The 16,920-nt window shown below is 54.9% G+C and overlaps 17 non-coding genes across 17 annotated transcripts; all 17 read right to left on the bottom strand.

Annotated features, from left to right (window-relative positions):
- Window positions 1-697: 697 nt before the first annotated feature.
- On the bottom strand, window positions 698-816 carry LOC126158845 (5S ribosomal RNA). Its single transcript, XR_007533824.1, has one exon. It is a non-coding gene; the product is annotated as a 5S ribosomal RNA (ribosomal RNA).
- Window positions 817-1,661: 845 nt separating this feature from the next.
- Window positions 1,662-1,780, bottom strand: LOC126158844 (5S ribosomal RNA). The gene has a single exon (XR_007533823.1). It is a non-coding gene; the product is annotated as a 5S ribosomal RNA (ribosomal RNA).
- An 850-nt stretch (window positions 1,781-2,630) lies between these two features.
- LOC126158971 (5S ribosomal RNA) lies at window positions 2,631-2,749 on the bottom strand. The gene has a single exon (XR_007533942.1). It is a non-coding gene; the product is annotated as a 5S ribosomal RNA (ribosomal RNA).
- An 845-nt stretch (window positions 2,750-3,594) lies between these two features.
- On the bottom strand, window positions 3,595-3,713 carry LOC126158843 (5S ribosomal RNA). Its single transcript, XR_007533822.1, has one exon. It is a non-coding gene; the product is annotated as a 5S ribosomal RNA (ribosomal RNA).
- Window positions 3,714-4,558: 845 nt separating this feature from the next.
- Window positions 4,559-4,677, bottom strand: LOC126158841 (5S ribosomal RNA). The gene has a single exon (XR_007533821.1). It is a non-coding gene; the product is annotated as a 5S ribosomal RNA (ribosomal RNA).
- An 845-nt stretch (window positions 4,678-5,522) lies between these two features.
- LOC126158839 (5S ribosomal RNA) lies at window positions 5,523-5,641 on the bottom strand. The gene has a single exon (XR_007533819.1). It is a non-coding gene; the product is annotated as a 5S ribosomal RNA (ribosomal RNA).
- An 840-nt stretch (window positions 5,642-6,481) lies between these two features.
- Window positions 6,482-6,600, bottom strand: LOC126158969 (5S ribosomal RNA). Its single transcript, XR_007533940.1, has one exon. It is a non-coding gene; the product is annotated as a 5S ribosomal RNA (ribosomal RNA).
- An 845-nt stretch (window positions 6,601-7,445) lies between these two features.
- LOC126158646 (5S ribosomal RNA) lies at window positions 7,446-7,564 on the bottom strand. Its single transcript, XR_007533637.1, has one exon. It is a non-coding gene; the product is annotated as a 5S ribosomal RNA (ribosomal RNA).
- Window positions 7,565-8,409: 845 nt separating this feature from the next.
- LOC126158645 (5S ribosomal RNA) lies at window positions 8,410-8,528 on the bottom strand. The gene has a single exon (XR_007533636.1). It is a non-coding gene; the product is annotated as a 5S ribosomal RNA (ribosomal RNA).
- An 835-nt stretch (window positions 8,529-9,363) lies between these two features.
- Window positions 9,364-9,482, bottom strand: LOC126158644 (5S ribosomal RNA). Its single transcript, XR_007533635.1, has one exon. It is a non-coding gene; the product is annotated as a 5S ribosomal RNA (ribosomal RNA).
- Window positions 9,483-10,327: 845 nt separating this feature from the next.
- LOC126158643 (5S ribosomal RNA) lies at window positions 10,328-10,446 on the bottom strand. Its single transcript, XR_007533634.1, has one exon. It is a non-coding gene; the product is annotated as a 5S ribosomal RNA (ribosomal RNA).
- An 835-nt stretch (window positions 10,447-11,281) lies between these two features.
- LOC126158838 (5S ribosomal RNA) lies at window positions 11,282-11,400 on the bottom strand. Its single transcript, XR_007533818.1, has one exon. It is a non-coding gene; the product is annotated as a 5S ribosomal RNA (ribosomal RNA).
- Window positions 11,401-12,245: 845 nt separating this feature from the next.
- Window positions 12,246-12,364, bottom strand: LOC126158889 (5S ribosomal RNA). The gene has a single exon (XR_007533865.1). It is a non-coding gene; the product is annotated as a 5S ribosomal RNA (ribosomal RNA).
- An 840-nt stretch (window positions 12,365-13,204) lies between these two features.
- Window positions 13,205-13,323, bottom strand: LOC126158642 (5S ribosomal RNA). The gene has a single exon (XR_007533633.1). It is a non-coding gene; the product is annotated as a 5S ribosomal RNA (ribosomal RNA).
- Window positions 13,324-14,158: 835 nt separating this feature from the next.
- Window positions 14,159-14,277, bottom strand: LOC126158837 (5S ribosomal RNA). Its single transcript, XR_007533817.1, has one exon. It is a non-coding gene; the product is annotated as a 5S ribosomal RNA (ribosomal RNA).
- An 845-nt stretch (window positions 14,278-15,122) lies between these two features.
- Window positions 15,123-15,241, bottom strand: LOC126158641 (5S ribosomal RNA). The gene has a single exon (XR_007533632.1). It is a non-coding gene; the product is annotated as a 5S ribosomal RNA (ribosomal RNA).
- Window positions 15,242-16,078: 837 nt separating this feature from the next.
- LOC126158836 (5S ribosomal RNA) lies at window positions 16,079-16,197 on the bottom strand. The gene has a single exon (XR_007533816.1). It is a non-coding gene; the product is annotated as a 5S ribosomal RNA (ribosomal RNA).
- Between the last annotated feature and the right edge of the window lie 723 nt (window positions 16,198-16,920).

The raw sequence follows: 16,920 nt of genomic DNA, 5'->3' as shown, positions 1-16,920 counted from the left end.
CCAGCAGAGTGACGGCCGAATTGGCGGGCGCACCGCCGCGTGTGTGAGACGCACTGCTGCTCGTTGCACCCCCTGTCATTCGCTGGGCGCGTGCAGCCTTCGACACTAGCGGAGGACGCATCTTGTCCCTGGTGTTCAGCGGAGGGCCTGTGCGGTGTGTGGCAGTGTCGTGCTGGAGGGCCCACTGGTAGCGATATGGGCTTCCTCGCCTCGCCTCGCCTCGCCTCACACCAGGTGTCTGCGTAGTTTGCAGTGCATTCTCACCATTCCTATTTCTGTCCCTGTCCCCGTCCCGACTTGTCCCGACTTTGCTCGACTGCCGCTCGCTGCCGCTCGGGTCGTGGTCCATATGACAGCGCAAGCACGACAAACGTCTGCGGGACGAGACGAGACGAGACGAGACGAGACGAGACGACTAAGGAATAAATTCGTGGTTACAAATCAAATTTGGAACTCTACACTCCTACACAACAATAGGCGGTGACGTATTTCAGAAATCACCTGCCGATTTGTACTGTTTTGTCGTTTTCAAAGTGCTCTTGGCAAACTTGGTTAGCACATTCTCCCTCAAACTGAGTTAATTACTGCATTTTCGTACCATTACAGTAGTTTAAAAGGCATAAAGAAGCATCTTTGTCACAACAGAAAGGTAGTTTGAAAATTGGGCTGGTGACATAACAAAATAAAACAGGAAGGGAGCCAGCAGCACCCGGGTTTCCCAGGCGGTCACCCATCCAAGTACTAGCCGGGCCCGATGATGCTTAACTTCGGTGATCGGACGAGAACCGCTGTATTCATCATGGTATGGCCGTTGGCGCTCATCTAATGTAGGAGCACGGCAGAATTCGCGTTCGGCTTTTCTCCCAACACACAAAATGTAAGTTTTCGGCCGCATTTGACGAAAGCGCTTCCTTCCGCAACCGCCAGTTCCTCGTGGACGGCGGGGAGAGGCGCGCCCGGCGTCCCAGCAGAGTGACGGCCGAATTGGCGGGCGCACCGCCGCGTGTGTGAGACGCACTGCTGCTCGTTGCACCCCCTGTCATTCGCTGGGCGCGTGCAGCCTTCGACACTAGCGGAGGACGCATCTTGTCCCTGGTGTTCAGCGGAGGGCCTGTGCGGTGTGTGGCAGTGTCGTGCTGGAGGGCCCACTGGTAGCGATGTGGGCTTCCTCGCCTCGCCTCGCCTCGCCTCGCCTCACACCAGGTGTCTGCGTAGTTTGCAGTGCATTCGCACCATTCCTATCCCTGTCCCTGTCCCCGTCCCGACTTGTCCCGACTTTGCTCGACTGCCGCTCGCTGCCGCTCGGGTCGTGGTCCATATGACAGCGCAAGCACGACAAACGTCTGCGGGACGAGACGAGACGAGACGAGACGAGACGACTAAGGAATAAATTCGTGGTTACAAATCAAATTTGGAACTCTACACTCCTACACAACAATAGGCGGTGACGTATTTCAGAAATCACCTGCCGATTCGTACTGTTTTGTCGTTTTCAAAGTCCTCTCGGCAAACGTGGTTAGCACATTCTCCCTCAAACTGAGTTAATTACTGCATTTTCGTACCATTACAGTAGTTTAAAAGGCATAAAGAAGCATCTTTGTCACAACAGAAAGGTAGTTTGAAAATTGGGCTGGTGACATAACAAAATAAAACAGGAAGGGAGCCAGCAGCACCCGGGTTTCCCAGGCGGTCACCCATCCAAGTACTAGCCGGGCCCGATGATGCTTAACTTCGGTGATCGGACGAGAACCGCTGTATTCATCATGGTATGGCCGTTGGCGCTCATATAATGTAGGAGCACGGCAGAATTCGCGTTCGGCTTTTCTCCCAACACACAAAATGTAAGTTTTCGGCCGCATTTGACGAAAGCGCTTCCTTCCGCAACCGCCAGTTCCTCGTGGACGGCGGGGAGAGGTGCGCCCGGCGTCCCAGCAGAGTGACGGCCGAATTGGCGGGCGCACCGCCGCGTGTGTGAGACGCACTGCTGCTCGTTGCACCCCCTGTCATTCGCTGGGCGCGTGCAGCCTTCGACACTAGCGGAGGACGCATCTTGTCCCTGGTGTTCAGCGGAGGGCCTGTGCGGTGTGTGGCAGTGTCGTGCTGGAGGGCCCACTGGTAGCGATGTGGGCTTCCTCGCCTCGCCTCGCCTCGCCTCGCCTCACACCAGGTGTCTGCGTAGTTTGCAGTGCATTCGCACCATTCCTATCCCTGTCCCTGTCCCCGTCCCGACTTGTCCCGACTTTGCTCGACTGCCGCTCGCTGCCGCTCGGGTCGTGGTCCATATGACAGCGCAAGCACGACAAACGTCTGCGGGACGAGACGAGACGAGACGAGACGAGACGAGACGACTAAGGAATAAATTCGTGGTTACAAATCAAATTTGGAACTCTACACTCCTACACAACAATAGGCGGTGACGTATTTCAGAAATCACCTGCCGATTCGTACTGTTTTGTCGTTTTCAAAGTCCTCTCGGCAAACTTGGTTAGCACATTCTCCCTCAAACTGAGTTAATTACTGCATTTTCGTACCATTACAGTAGTTTAAAAGGCATAAAGAAGCATCTTTGTCACAACAGAAAGGTAGTTTGAAAATTGGGCTGGTGACATAACAAAAAAAAACAGGAAGGGAGCCAGCAGCACCCGGGTTTCCCAGGCGGTCACCCATCCAAGTACTAGCCGGGCCCGATGATGCTTAACTTCGGAGATCGGACGAGAACTGGTGTATTCAGCATGGTATGGCCGTTGGCGCTCATCTAATGTAGGAGCACGGCAGAATTAGCGTTCGGCTTTTCTCCCAACACACAAAATGTTAGTTTTCGGCCGCATTTGACGAAAGCGCTTCCTTCCGCAACCGCCAGTTCCTCGAGGACGGCGGGGGGAGGCGCGCCCGGCGTCCCAGCAGAGTGACGGCCGAATTGGCGGGCGCACCGCCGCGTGTGTGAGACGCACTGCTGCTCGTTGCACCCCCTGTCATTCGCTGGGCGCGTGCAGCCTTCGACACTAGCGGAGGACGCATCTTGTCCCTGGTGTTCAGCGGAGGGCCTGTGCGGTGTGTGGCAGTGTCGTGCTGGAGGGCCCACTGGTAGCGATATGGGCTTCCTCGCCTCGCCTCGCCTCGCCTCACACCAGGTGTCTGCGTAGTTTGCAGTGCATTCTCACCATTCCTATTCCTGTCCCTGTCCCCGTCCCGACTTGTCCCGACTTTGCTCGACTGCCGCTCGCTGCCGCTCGGGTCGTGGTCCATATGACAGCGCAAGCACGACAAACGTCTGCGGGACGAGACGAGACGAGACGAGACGAGACGAGACGACTAAGGAATAAATTCGTGGTTACAAATCAAATTTGGAACTCTACACTCCTACACAACAATAGGCGGTGACGTATTTCAGAAATCACCTGCCGATTTGTACTGTTTTGTCGTTTTCAAAGTGCTCTTGGCAAACTTGGTTAGCACATTCTCCCTCAAACTGAGTTAATTACTGCATTTTCGTACCATTACAGTAGTTTAAAAGGCATAAAGAAGCATCTTTGTCACAACAGAAAGGTAGTTTGAAAATTGGGCTGGTGACATAACAAAATAAAACAGGAAGGGAGCCAGCAGCACCCGGGTTTCCCAGGCGGTCACCCATCCAAGTACTAGCCGGGCCCGATGATGCTTAACTTCGGTGATCGGACGAGAACCGCTGTATTCATCATGGTATGGCCGTTGGCGCTCATCTAATGTAGGAGCACGGCAGAATTCGCGTTCGGCTTTTCTCCCAACACACAAAATGTAAGTTTTCGGCCGCATTTGACGAAAGCGCTTCCTTCCGCAACCGCCAGTTCCTCGTGGACGGCGGGGAGAGGCGCGCCCGGCGTCCCAGCAGAGTGACGGCCGAATTGGCGGGCGCACCGCCGCGTGTGTGAGACGCACTGCTGCTCGTTGCACCCCCTGTCATTCGCTGGGCGCGTGCAGCCTTCGACACTAGCGGAGGACGCATCTTGTCCCTGGTGTTCAGCGGAGGGCCTGTGCGGTGTGTGGCAGTGTCGTGCTGGAGGGCCCACTGGTAGCGATGTGGGCTTCCTCGCCTCGCCTCGCCTCGCCTCGCCTCACACCAGGTGTCTGCGTAGTTTGCAGTGCATTCGCACCATTCCTATCCCTGTCCCTGTCCCCGTCCCGACTTGTCCCGACTTTGCTCGACTGCCGCTCGCTGCCGCTCGGGTCGTGGTCCATATGACAGCGCAAGCACGACAAACGTCTGCGGGACGAGACGAGACGAGACGAGACGAGACGACTAAGGAATAAATTCGTGGTTACAAATCAAATTTGGAACTCTACACTCCTACACAACAATAGGCGGTGACGTATTTCAGAAATCACCTGCCGATTCGTACTGTTTTGTCGTTTTCAAAGTCCTCTCGGCAAACTTGGTTAGCACATTCTCCCTCAAACTGAGTTAATTACTGCATTTTCGTACCATTACAGTAGTTTAAAAGGCATAAAGAAGCATCTTTGTCACAACAGAAAGGTAGTTTGAAAATTGGGCTGGTGACATAACAAAATAAAACAGGAAGGGAGCCAGCAGCACCCGGGTTTCCCAGGCGGTCACCCATCCAAGTACTAGCCGGGCCCGATGATGCTTAACTTCGGTGATCGGACGAGAACCGCTGTATTCATCATGGTATGGCCGTTGGCGCTCATCTAATGTAGGAGCACGGCAGAATTCGCGTTCGGCTTTTCTCCCAACACACAAAATGTAAGTTTTCGGCCGCATTTGACGAAAGCGCTTCCTTCCGCAACCGCCAGTTCCTCGTGGACGGCGGGGAGAGGTGCGCCCGGCGTCCCAGCAGAGTGACGGCCGAATTGGCGGGCGCACCGCCGCGTGTGTGAGACGCACTGCTGCTCGTTGCACCCCCTGTCATTCGCTGGGCGCGTGCAGCCTTCGACACTAGCGGAGGACGCATCTTGTCCCTGGTGTTCAGCGGAGGGCCTGTGCGGTGTGTGGCAGTGTCGTGCTGGAGGGCCCACTGGTAGCGATGTGGGCTTCCTCGCCTCGCCTCGCCTCGCCTCGCCTCACACCAGGTGTCTGCGTAGTTTGCAGTGCATTCGCACCATTCCTATCCCTGTCCCTGTCCCCGTCCCGACTTGTCCCGACTTTGCTCGACTGCCGCTCGCTGCCGCTCGGGTCGTGGTCCATATGACAGCGCAAGCACGACAAACGTCTGCGGGACGAGACGAGACGAGACGAGACGAGACGACTAAGGAATAAATTCGTGGTTACAAATCAAATTTGGAACTCTACACTCCTACACAACAATAGGCGGTGACGTATTTCAGAAATCACCTGCCGATTCGTACTGTTTTGTCGTTTTCAAAGTCCTCTCGGCAAACTTGGTTAGCACATTCTCCCTCAAACTGAGTTAATTACTGCATTTTCGTACCATTACAGTAGTTTAAAAGGCATAAAGAAGCATCTTTGTCACAACAGAAAGGTAGTTTGAAAATTGGGCTGGTGACATAACAAAATAAAACAGGAAGGGAGCCAGCAGCACCCGGGTTTCCCAGGCGGTCACCCATCCAAGTACTAGCCGGGCCCGATGATGCTTAACTTCGGTGATCGGACGAGAACCGCTGTATTCATCATGGTATGGCCGTTGGCGCTCATCTAATGTAGGAGCACGGCAGAATTCGCGTTCGGCTTTTCTCCCAACACACAAAATGTTAGTTTTCGGCCGCATTTGACGAAAGCGCTTCCTTCCGCAACCGCCAGTTCCTCGAGGACGGCGGGGGGAGGCGCGCCCGGCGTCCCAGCAGAGTGACGGCCGAATTGGCGGGCGCACCGCCGCGTGTGTGAGACGCACTGCTGCTCGTTGCACCCCCTGTCATTCGCTGGGCGCGTGCAGCCTTCGACACTAGCGGAGGACGCATCTTGTCTCTGGTGTTCAGCGGAGGGCCTGTGCGGGGTGTGGCAGTGTCGTGCTGGAGGGCCCACTGGTAGCGATATGGGCTTCCTCGCCTCGCCTCGCCTCGCCTCACACCAGGTGTCTGCGTAGTTTGCAGTGCATTCTCACCATTCCTATTTCTGTCCCTGTCCCCGTCCCGACTTGTCCCGACTTTGCTCGACTGCCGCTCGCTGCCGCTCGGGTCGTGGTCCATATGACAGCGCAAGCACGACAAACGTCTGCGGGACGAGACGAGACGAGACGAGACGAGACGACTAAGGAATAAATTCGTGGTTACAAATCAAATTTGGAACTCTACACTCCTACACAACAATAGGCGGTGACGTATTTCAGAAATCACCTGCCGATTTGTACTGTTTTGTCGTTTTCAAAGTGCTCTTGGCAAACTTGGTTAGCACATTCTCCCTCAAACTGAGTTAATTACTGCATTTTCGTACCATTACAGTAGTTTAAAAGGCATAAAGAAGCATCTTTGTCACAACAGAAAGGTAGTTTGAAAATTGGGCTGGTGACATAACAAAATAAAACAGGAAGGGAGCCAGCAGCACCCGGGTTTCCCAGGCGGTCACCCATCCAAGTACTAGCCGGTCCCGATGATGCTTAACTTCGGTGATCGGACGAGAACCGCTGTATTCATCATGGTATGGCCGTTGGCGCTCATCTAATGTAGGAGCACGGCAGAATTCGCGTTCGGCTTTTCTCCCAACACACAAAATGTTAGTTTTCGGCCGCATTTGACGAAAGCGCTTCCTTCCGCAACCGCCAGTTCCTCGTGGACGGCGGGGGGAGGCGCGCCCGGCGTCCCAGCAGAGTGACGGCCGAATTGGCGGGCGCACCGCCGCGTGTGTGAGACGCACTGCTGCTCGTTGCACCCCCTGTCATTCGCTGGGCGCGTGCAGCCTTCGACACTAGCGGAGGACGCATCTTGTCCCTGGTGTTCAGCGGAGGGCCTGTGCGGTGTGTGGCAGTGTCGTGCTGGAGGGCCCACTGGTAGCGATGTGGGCTTCCTCGCCTCGCCTCGCCTCGCCTGGCCTCACACCAGGTGTCTGCGTAGTTTGCAGTGCATTCGCACCATTCCTATCCCTGTCCCTGTCCCCGTCCCGACTTGTCCCGACTTTGCTCGACTGCCGCTCGCTGCCGCTCGGGTCGTGGTCCATATGACAGCGCAAGCACGACAAACGTCTGCGGGACGAGACGAGACGAGACGAGACGAGACGACTAAGGAATAAATTCGTGGTTACAAATCAAATTTGGAACTCCACACTCCTACACAACAATAGGCGGTGACGTATTTCAGAAATCATCTGCCGATTCGTACTGTTTTGTCGTTCTCAAAGTCCTCTTGGCAAACTTGGTTAGCACATTCTCCCTCAAACTGAGTTAATTACTGCATTTTCGTACCATTACAGTAGTTTAAAAGGCATAAAGAAGCATCTTTGTCACAACAGAAAGGTAGTTTGAAAATTGGGCTGGTGACATAACAAAAAAAAACAGGAAGGGAGCCAGCAGCACCCGGGTTTCCCAGGCGGTCACCCATCCAAGTACTAGCCGGGCCCGATGATGCTTAACTTCGGAGATCGGACGAGAACCGGTGTATTCATCATGGTATGGCCGTTGGCGCTCATCTAATGTAGGAGCACGGCAGAATTAGCGTTCGGCTTTTCTCCCAACACACAAAATGTTAGTTTTCGGCCGCATTTGACGAAAGCGCTTCCTTCCGCAACCGCCAGTTCCTCGTGGACGGCGGGGGGAGGCGCGCCCGGCGTCCCAGCAGAGTGACGGCCGAATTGGCGGGCGCACCGCCGCGTGTGTGAGACGCACTGCTGCTCGTTGCACCCCCTGTCATTCGCTGGGCGCGTGCAGCCTTCGACACTAGCGGAGGACGCATCTTGTCCCTGGTGTTCAGCGGAGGGCCTGTGCGGTGTGTGGCAGTGTCGTGCTGGAGGGCCCACTGGTAGCGATGTGGGCTTCCTCGCCTCGCCTCGCCTCGCCTGGCCTCACACCAGGTGTCTGCGTAGTTTGCAGTGCATTCGCACCATTCCTATCCCTGTCCCTGTCCCCGTCCCGACTTGTCCCGACTTTGCTCGACTGCCGCTCGCTGCCGCTCGGGTCGTGGTCCATATGACAGCGCAAGCACGACAAACGTCTGCGGGACGAGACGAGACGAGACGAGACGAGACGACTAAGGAATAAATTCGTGGTTACAAATCAAATTTGGAACTCCACACTCCTACACAACAATAGGCGGTGACGTATTTCAGAAATCATCTGCCGATTCGTACTGTTTTGTCGTTCTCAAAGTCCTCTTGGCAAACTTGGTTAGCACATTCTCCCTCAAACTGAGTTAATTACTGCATTTTCGTACCATTACAGTAGTTTAAAAGGCATAAAGAAGCATCTTTGTCACAACAGAAAGGTAGTTTGAAAATTGGGCTGGTGACATAACAAAAAAAAACAGGAAGGGAGCCAGCAGCACCCGGGTTTCCCAGGCGGTCACCCATCCAAGTACTAGCCGGGCCCGATGATGCTTAACTTCGGAGATCGGACGAGAACCGGTGTATTCATCATGGTATGGCCGTTGGCGCTCATCTAATGTAGGAGCACGGCAGAATTAGCGTTCGGCTTTTCTCCCAACACACAAAATGTTAGTTTTCGGCCGCATTTGACGAAAGCGCTTCCTTCCGCAACCGCCAGTTCCTCGTGGACGGCGGGGGGAGGCGCGCCCGGCGTCCCAGCAGAGTGACGGCCGAATTGGCGGGCGCACCGCCGCGTGTGTGAGACGCACTGCTGCTCGTTGCACCCCCTGTCATTCGCTGGGCGCGTGCAGCCTTCGACACTAGCGGAGGACGCATCTTGTCCCTGGTGTTCAGCGGAGGGCCTGTGCGGGGTGTGGCAGTGTCGTGCTGGAGGGCCCACTGGTAGCGATATGGGCTTCCTCGCCTCGCCTCGCCTCGCCTCACACCAGGTGTCTGCGTAGTTTGCAGTGCATTCTCACCATTCCTATTTCTGTCCCTGTCCCCGTCCCGACTTGTCCCGACTTTGCTCGACTGCCGCTCGCTGCCGCTCGGGTCGTGGTCCATATGACAGCGCAAGCACGACAAACGTCTGCGGGACGAGACGAGACGAGACGAGACGACTAAGGAATAAATTCGTGGTTACAAATCAAATTTGGAACTCTACACTCCTACACAACAATAGGCGGTGACGTATTTCAGAAATCATCTGCCGATTCGTACTGTTTTGTCGTTCTCAAAGTCCTCTTGGCAAACTTGGTTAGCACATTCTCCCTCAAACTGAGTTAATTACTGCATTTTCGTACCATTACAGTAGTTTAAAAGGCATAAAGAAGCATCTTTGTCACAACAGAAAGGTAGTTTGAAAATTGGGCTGGTGACATAACAAAAAAAAACAGGAAGGGAGCCAGCAGCACCCGGGTTTCCCAGGCGGTCACCCATCCAAGTACTAGCCGGGCCCGATGATGCTTAACTTCGGAGATCGGACGAGAACCGGTGTATTCATCATGGTATGGCCGTTGGCGCTCATCTAATGTAGGAGCACGGCAGAATTAGCGTTCGGCTTTTCTCCCAACACACAAAATGTTAGTTTTCGGCCGCATTTGACGAAAGCGCTTCCTTCCGCAACCGCCAGTTCCTCGTGGACGGCGGGGGGAGGCGCGCCCGGCGTCCCAGCAGAGTGACGGCCGAATTGGCGGGCGCACCGCCGCGTGTGTGAGACGCACTGCTGCTCGTTGCACCCCCTGTCATTCGCTGGGCGCGTGCAGCCTTCGACACTAGCGGAGGACGCATCTTGTCCCTGGTGTTCAGCGGAGGGCCTGTGCGGTGTGTGGCAGTGTCGTGCTGGAGGGCCCACTGGTAGCGATGTGGGCTTCCTCGCCTCGCCTCGCCTCGCCTGGCCTCACACCAGGTGTCTGCGTAGTTTGCAGTGCATTCGCACCATTCCTATCCCTGTCCCTGTCCCCGTCCCGACTTGTCCCGACTTTGCTCGACTGCCGCTCGCTGCCGCTCGGGTCGTGGTCCATATGACAGCGCAAGCACGACAAACGTCTGCGGGACGAGACGAGACGAGACGAGACGAGACGACTAAGGAATAAATTCGTGGTTACAAATCAAATTTGGAACTCCACACTCCTACACAACAATAGGCGGTGACGTATTTCAGAAATCATCTGCCGATTCGTACTGTTTTGTCGTTCTCAAAGTCCTCTTGGCAAACTTGGTTAGCACATTCTCCCTCAAACTGAGTTAATTACTGCATTTTCGTACCATTACAGTAGTTTAAAAGGCATAAAGAAGCATCTTTGTCACAACAGAAAGGTAGTTTGAAAATTGGGCTGGTGACATAACAAAAAAAAACAGGAAGGGAGCCAGCAGCACCCGGGTTTCCCAGGCGGTCACCCATCCAAGTACTAGCCGGGCCCGATGATGCTTAACTTCGGAGATCGGACGAGAACCGGTGTATTCATCATGGTATGGCCGTTGGCGCTCATCTAATGTAGGAGCACGGCAGAATTAGCGTTCGGCTTTTCTCCCAACACACAAAATGTTAGTTTTCGGCCGCATTTGACGAAAGCGCTTCCTTCCGCAACCGCCAGTTCCTCGTGGACGGCGGGGGGAGGCGCGCCCGGCGTCCCAGCAGAGTGACGGCCGAATTGGCGGGCGCACCGCCGCGTGTGTGAGACGCACTGCTGCTCGTTGCACCCCCTGTCATTCGCTGGGCGCGTGCAGCCTTCGACACTAGCGGAGGACGCATCTTGTCCCTGGTGTTCAGCGGAGGGCCTGTGCGGGGTGTGGCAGTGTCGTGCTGGAGGGCCCACTGGTAGCGATATGGGCTTCCTCGCCTCGCCTCGCCTCGCCTCACACCAGGTGTCTGCGTAGTTTGCAGTGCATTCTCACCATTCCTATTTCTGTCCCTGTCCCCGTCCCGACTTGTCCCGACTTTGCTCGACTGCCGCTCGCTGCCGCTCGGGTCGTGGTCCATATGACAGCGCAAGCACGACAAACGTCTGCGGGACGAGACGAGACGAGACGAGACGACTAAGGAATAAATTCGTGGTTACAAATCAAATTTGGAACTCTACACTCCTACACAACAATAGGCGGTGACGTATTTCAGAAATCACCTGCCGATTTGTACTGTTTTGTCGTTTTCAAAGTGCTCTTGGCAAACTTGGTTAGCACATTCTCCCTCAAACTGAGTTAATTACTGCATTTTCGTACCATTACAGTAGTTTAAAAGGCATAAAGAAGCATCTTTGTCACAACAGAAAGGTAGTTTGAAAATTGGGCTGGTGACATAACAAAATAAAACAGGAAGGGAGCCAGCAGCACCCGGGTTTCCCAGGCGGTCACCCATCCAAGTACTAGCCGGGCCCGATGATGCTTAACTTCGGTGATCGGACGAGAACCGCTGTATTCATCATGGTATGGCCGTTGGCGCTCATCTAATGTAGGAGCACGGCAGAATTCGCGTTCGGCTTTTCTCCCAACACACAAAATGTAAGTTTTCGGCCGCATTTGACGAAAGCGCTTCCTTCCGCAACCGCCAGTTCCTCGTGGACGGCGGGGAGAGGCGCGCCCGGCGTCCCAGCAGAGTGACGGCCGAATTGGCGGGCGCACCGCCGCGTGTGTGAGACGCACTGCTGCTCGTTGCACCCCCTGTCATTCGCTGGGCGCGTGCAGCCTTCGACACTAGCGGAGGACGCATCTTGTCCCTGGTGTTCAGCGGAGGGCCTGTGCGGTGTGTGGCAGTGTCGTGCTGGAGGGCCCACTGGTAGCGATGTGGGCTTCCTCGCCTCGCCTCGCCTCGCCTCGCCTCACACCAGGTGTCTGCGTAGTTTGCAGTGCATTCGCACCATTCCTATCCCTGTCCCTGTCCCCGTCCCGACTTGTCCCGACTTTGCTCGACTGCCGCTCGCTGCCGCTCGGGTCGTGGTCCATATGACAGCGCAAGCACGACAAACGTCTGCGGGACGAGACGAGACGAGACGAGACGAGACGACTAAGGAATAAATTCGTGGTTACAAATCAAATTTGGAACTCTACACTCCTACACAACAATAGGCGGTGACGTATTTCAGAAATCACCTGCCGATTCGTACTGTTTTGTCGTTTTCAAAGTCCTCTCGGCAAACTTGGTTAGCACATTCTCCCTCAAACTGAGTTAATTACTGCATTTTCGTACCATTACAGTAGTTTAAAAGGCATAAAGAAGCATCTTTGTCACAACAGAAAGGTAGTTTGAAAATTGGGCTGGTGACATAACAAAAAAAAACAGGAAGGGAGCCAGCAGCACCCGGGTTTCCCAGGCGGTCACCCATCCAAGTACTAGCCGGGCCCGATGATGCTTAACTTCGGAGATCGTACGAGAACCGGTGTATTCATCATGGTATGGCCGTTGGCGCTCATCTAATGTAGGAGCACGGCAGAATTAGCGTTCGGCTTTTCTCCCAACACACAAAATGTTAGTTTTCGGCCGCATTTGACGAAAGCGCTTCCTTCCGCAACCGCCAGTTCCTCGTGGACGGCGGGGGGAGGCGCGCCCGGCGTCCCAGCAGAGTGACGGCCGAATTGGCGGGCGCACCGCCGCGTGTGTGAGACGCACTGCTGCTCGTTGCACCCCCTGTCATTCGCTGGGCGCGTGCAGCCTTCGACACTAGCGGAGGACGCATCTTGTCCCTGGTGTTCAGCGGAGGGCCTGTGCGGGGTGTGGCAGTGTCGTGCTGGAGGGCCCACTGGTAGCGATATGGGCTTCCTCGCCTCGCCTCGCCTCGCCTCACACCAGGTGTCTGCGTAGTTTGCAGTGCATTCTCACCATTCCTATTTCTGTCCCTGTCCCCGTCCCGACTTATCCCGACTTTGCTCGACTGCCGCTCGCTGCCGCTCGGGTCGTGGTCCATATGACAGCGCAAGCACGACAAACGTCTGCGGGACGAGACGAGACAAGACGAGACGAGACGACTAAGGAATAAATTCGTGGTTACAATTCAAATTTGGAACTCTACACTCCTACACAACAATAGGCGGTGACGTATTTCAGAAATCACCTGCCGATTCGTACTGTTTTGTCGTTTTCAAAGTCCTCTCGGCAAACTTGGTTAGCACATTCTCCCTCAAACTGAGTTAATTACTGCATTTTCGTACCATTACAGTAGTTTAAAAGGCATAAAGAAGCATCTTTGTCACAACAGAAAGGTAGTTTGAAAATTGGGCTGGTGACATAACAAAAAAAAACAGGAAGGGAGCCAGCAGCACCCGGGTTTCCCAGGCGGTCACCCATCCAAGTACTAGCCGGGCCCGATGATGCTTAACTTCGGAGATCGGACGAGAACCGGTGTATTCATCATGGTATGGCCGTTGGCGCTCATCTAATGTAGGAGCACGGCAGAATTAGCGTTCGGCTTTTCTCCCAACACACAAAATGTTAGTTTTCGGCCGCATTTGACGAAAGCGCTTCCTTCCGCAACCGCCAGTTCCTCGTGGACGGCGGGGGGAGGCGCGCCCGGCGTCCCAGCAGAGTGACGGCCGAATTGGCGGGCGCACCGCCGCGTGTGTGAGACGCACTGCTGCTCGTTGCACCCCCTGTCATTCGCTGGGCGCGTGCAGCCTTCGACACTAGCGGAGGACGCATCTTGTCCCTGGTGTTCAGCGGAGGGCCTGTGCGGGGTGTGGCAGTGTCGTGCTGGAGGGCCCACTGGTAGCGATATGGGCTTCCTCGCCTCGCCTCGCCTCGCCTCACACCAGGTGTCTGCGTAGTTTGCAGTGCATTCTCACCATTCCTATTTCTGTCCCTGTCCCCGTCCCGACTTGTCCCGACTTTGCTCGACTGCCGCTCGCTGCCGCTCGGGTCGTGGTCCATATGACAGCGCAAGCACGACAAACGTCTGCGGGACGAGACGAGACGAGACGAGACGACTAAGGAATAAATTCGTGGTTACAAATCAAATTTGGAACTCTACACTCCTACACAACAATAGGCGGTGACGTATTTCAGAAATCACCTGCCGATTTGTACTGTTTTGTCGTTTTCAAAGTGCTCTTGGCAAACTTGGTTAGCACATTCTCCCTCAAACTGAGTTAATTACTGCATTTTCGTACCATTACAGTAGTTTAAAAGGCATAAAGAAGCATCTTTGTCACAACAGAAAGGTAGTTTGAAAATTGGGCTGGTGACATAACAAAATAAAACAGGAAGGGAGCCAGCAGCACCCGGGTTTCCCAGGCGGTCACCCATCCAAGTACTAGCCGGGCCCGATGATGCTTAACTTCGGTGATCGGACGAGAACCGCTGTATTCATCATGGTATGGCCGTTGGCGCTCATCTAATGTAGGAGCACGGCAGAATTCGCGTTCGGCTTTTCTCCCAACACACAAAATGTAAGTTTTCGGCCGCATTTGACGAAAGCGCTTCCTTCCGCAACCGCCAGTTCCTCGTGGACGGCGGGGAGAGGCGCGCCCGGCGTCCCAGCAGAGTGACGGCCGAATTGGCGGGCGCACCGCCGCGTGTGTGAGACGCACTGCTGCTCGTTGCACCCCCTGTCATTCGCTGGGCGCGTGCAGCCTTCGACACTAGCGGAGGACGCATCTTGTCCCTGGTGTTCAGCGGAGGGCCTGTGCGGTGTGTGGCAGTGTCGTGCTGGAGGGCCCACTGGTAGCGATGTGGGCTTCCTCGCCTCGCCTCGCCTCGCCTCGCCTCACACCAGGTGTCTGCGTAGTTTGCAGTGCATTCGCACCATTCCTATCCCTGTCCCTGTCCCCGTCCCGACTTGTCCCGACTTTGCTCGACTGCCGCTCGCTGCCGCTCGGGTCGTGGTCCATATGACAGCGCAAGCACGACAAACGTCTGCGGGACGAGACGAGACGAGACGAGACGAGACGACTAAGGAATAAATTCGTGGTTACAAATCAAATTTGGAACTCTACACTCCTACACAACAATAGGCGGTGACGTATTTCAGAAATCATCTGCCGATTCGTACTGTTTTGTCGTTCTCAAAGTCCTCTTGGCAAACTTGGTTAGCATATTCTCCCTCAAACTGAGTTAATTACTGCATTTTCGTACCATTACAGTAGTTTAAAAGGCATAAAGAAGCATCTTTGTCACAACAGAAAGGTAGTTTGAAAATTGGGCTGGTGACATAACAAAAAAAAACAGGAAGGGAGCCAGCAGCACCCGGGTTTCCCAGGCGGTCACCCATCCAAGTACTAGCCGGGCCCGATGATGCTTAACTTCGGAGATCGGACGAGAACCGGTGTATTCATCATGGTATGGCCGTTGGCGCTCATCTAATGTAGGAGCACGGCAGAATTAGCGTTCGGCTTTTCTCCCAACACACAAAATGTTAGTTTTCGGCCGCATTTGACGAAAGCGCTTCCTTCCGCAACCGCCAGTTCCTCGAGGACGGCGGGGGGAGGCGCGCCCGGCGTCCCAGCAGAGTGACGGCCGAATTGGCGGGCGCACCGCCGCGTGTGTGAGACGCACTGCTGCTCGTTGCACCCCCTGTCATTCGCTGGGCGCGTGCAGCCTTCGACACTAGCGGAGGACGCATCTTGTTCCTGGTGTTCAGCGGAGGGCCTGTGCGGGGTGTGGCAGTGTCGTGCTGGAGGGCCCACTGGTAGCGATATGGGCTTCCTCGCCTCGCCTCGCCTCGCCTCACACCAGGTGTCTGCGTAGTTTGCAGTGCATTCGCACCATTCCTATTCCTGTCCCTGTCCCCGTCCCGACTTGTCCCGACTTTGCTCGACTGCCGCTCGCTGCCGCTCGGGTCGTGGTCCATATGACAGCGCAAGCACGACAAACGTCTGCGGGACGAGACGAGAAGAGACGAGACGAGACGAGACGACTAAGGAATAAATTCGTGGTTACAAATCAAATTTGGAACTCTACACAACAATAGGCGGTGACGTATTTCAGAAATCACCTGCCGATTTGTACGGTTTTGTCGTTTTCAAAGTGCTCTTGGCAAACTTGGTTAGCACATTCTCCCTCAAACTGAGTTAATTACTGCATTTTCGTACCATTACAGTAGTTTAAAAGGCATAAAGAAGCATCTTTGTCACAACAGAAAGGTAGTTTGAAAATTGGGCTGGTGACATAACAAAATAAAACAGGAAGGGAGCCAGCAGCACCCGGGTTTCCCAGGCGGTCACCCATCCAAGTACTAGCCGGGCCCGATGATGCTTAACTTCGGTGATCGGACGAGAACCGCTGTATTCATCATGGTATGGCCGTTGGCGCTCATCTAATGTAGGAGCACGGCAGAATTCGCGTTCGGCTTTTCTCCCAACACACAAAATGTAAGTTTTCGGCCGCATTTGACGAAAGCGCTTCCTTCCGCAACCGCCAGTTCCTCGTGGACGGCGGGGAGAGGCGCGCCCGGCGTCCCAGCAGAGTGACGGCCGAATTGGCGGGCGCACCGCCGCGTGTGTGAGACGCACTGCTGCTCGTTGCACCCCCTGTCATTCGCTGGGCGCGTGCAGCCTTCGACACTAGCGGAGGACGCATCTTGTCCCTGGTGTTCAGCGGAGGGCCTGTGCGGTGTGTGGCAGTGTCGTGCTGGAGGGCCCACTGGTAGCGATGTGGGCTTCCTCGCCTCGCCTCGCCTCGCCTCACACCAGGTGTCTGCGTAGTTTTCAGTGCATTCGCACCATTCCTATCCCTGTCCCTGTCCCCGTCCCGACTTGTCCCGACTTTGCTCGACTGCCGCTCGCTGCCGCTCGGGTCGTGGTCCATATGACAGCGCAAGCACGACAAACGTCTGCGGGACGAGACGAGACGAGACGAGACGAGACGAGACGACTAAGGAATAAATTCGTGGTTACAAATCAAATTTGGAACTCTACACAACAATAGGCGGTGACGTATTTCAGAAATCACCTGCCGATTTGTACTGTTTTGTCGTTTTCAAAGTGCTCTTGGCAAACTTGGTTAGCACATTCTCCCTCAAACTGAGTTAATT

The sequence above is a fragment of the Schistocerca cancellata genome, unplaced genomic scaffold (assembly GCF_023864275.1).
Source record: "Schistocerca cancellata isolate TAMUIC-IGC-003103 unplaced genomic scaffold, iqSchCanc2.1 HiC_scaffold_1114, whole genome shotgun sequence".
NCBI classification, from domain to species: domain Eukaryota; kingdom Metazoa; phylum Arthropoda; class Insecta; order Orthoptera; family Acrididae; genus Schistocerca; species Schistocerca cancellata.
The sequence above is the reverse complement of the archived record's forward strand: the minus strand, read 5'-3'. Positions and strand labels throughout refer to the sequence as shown.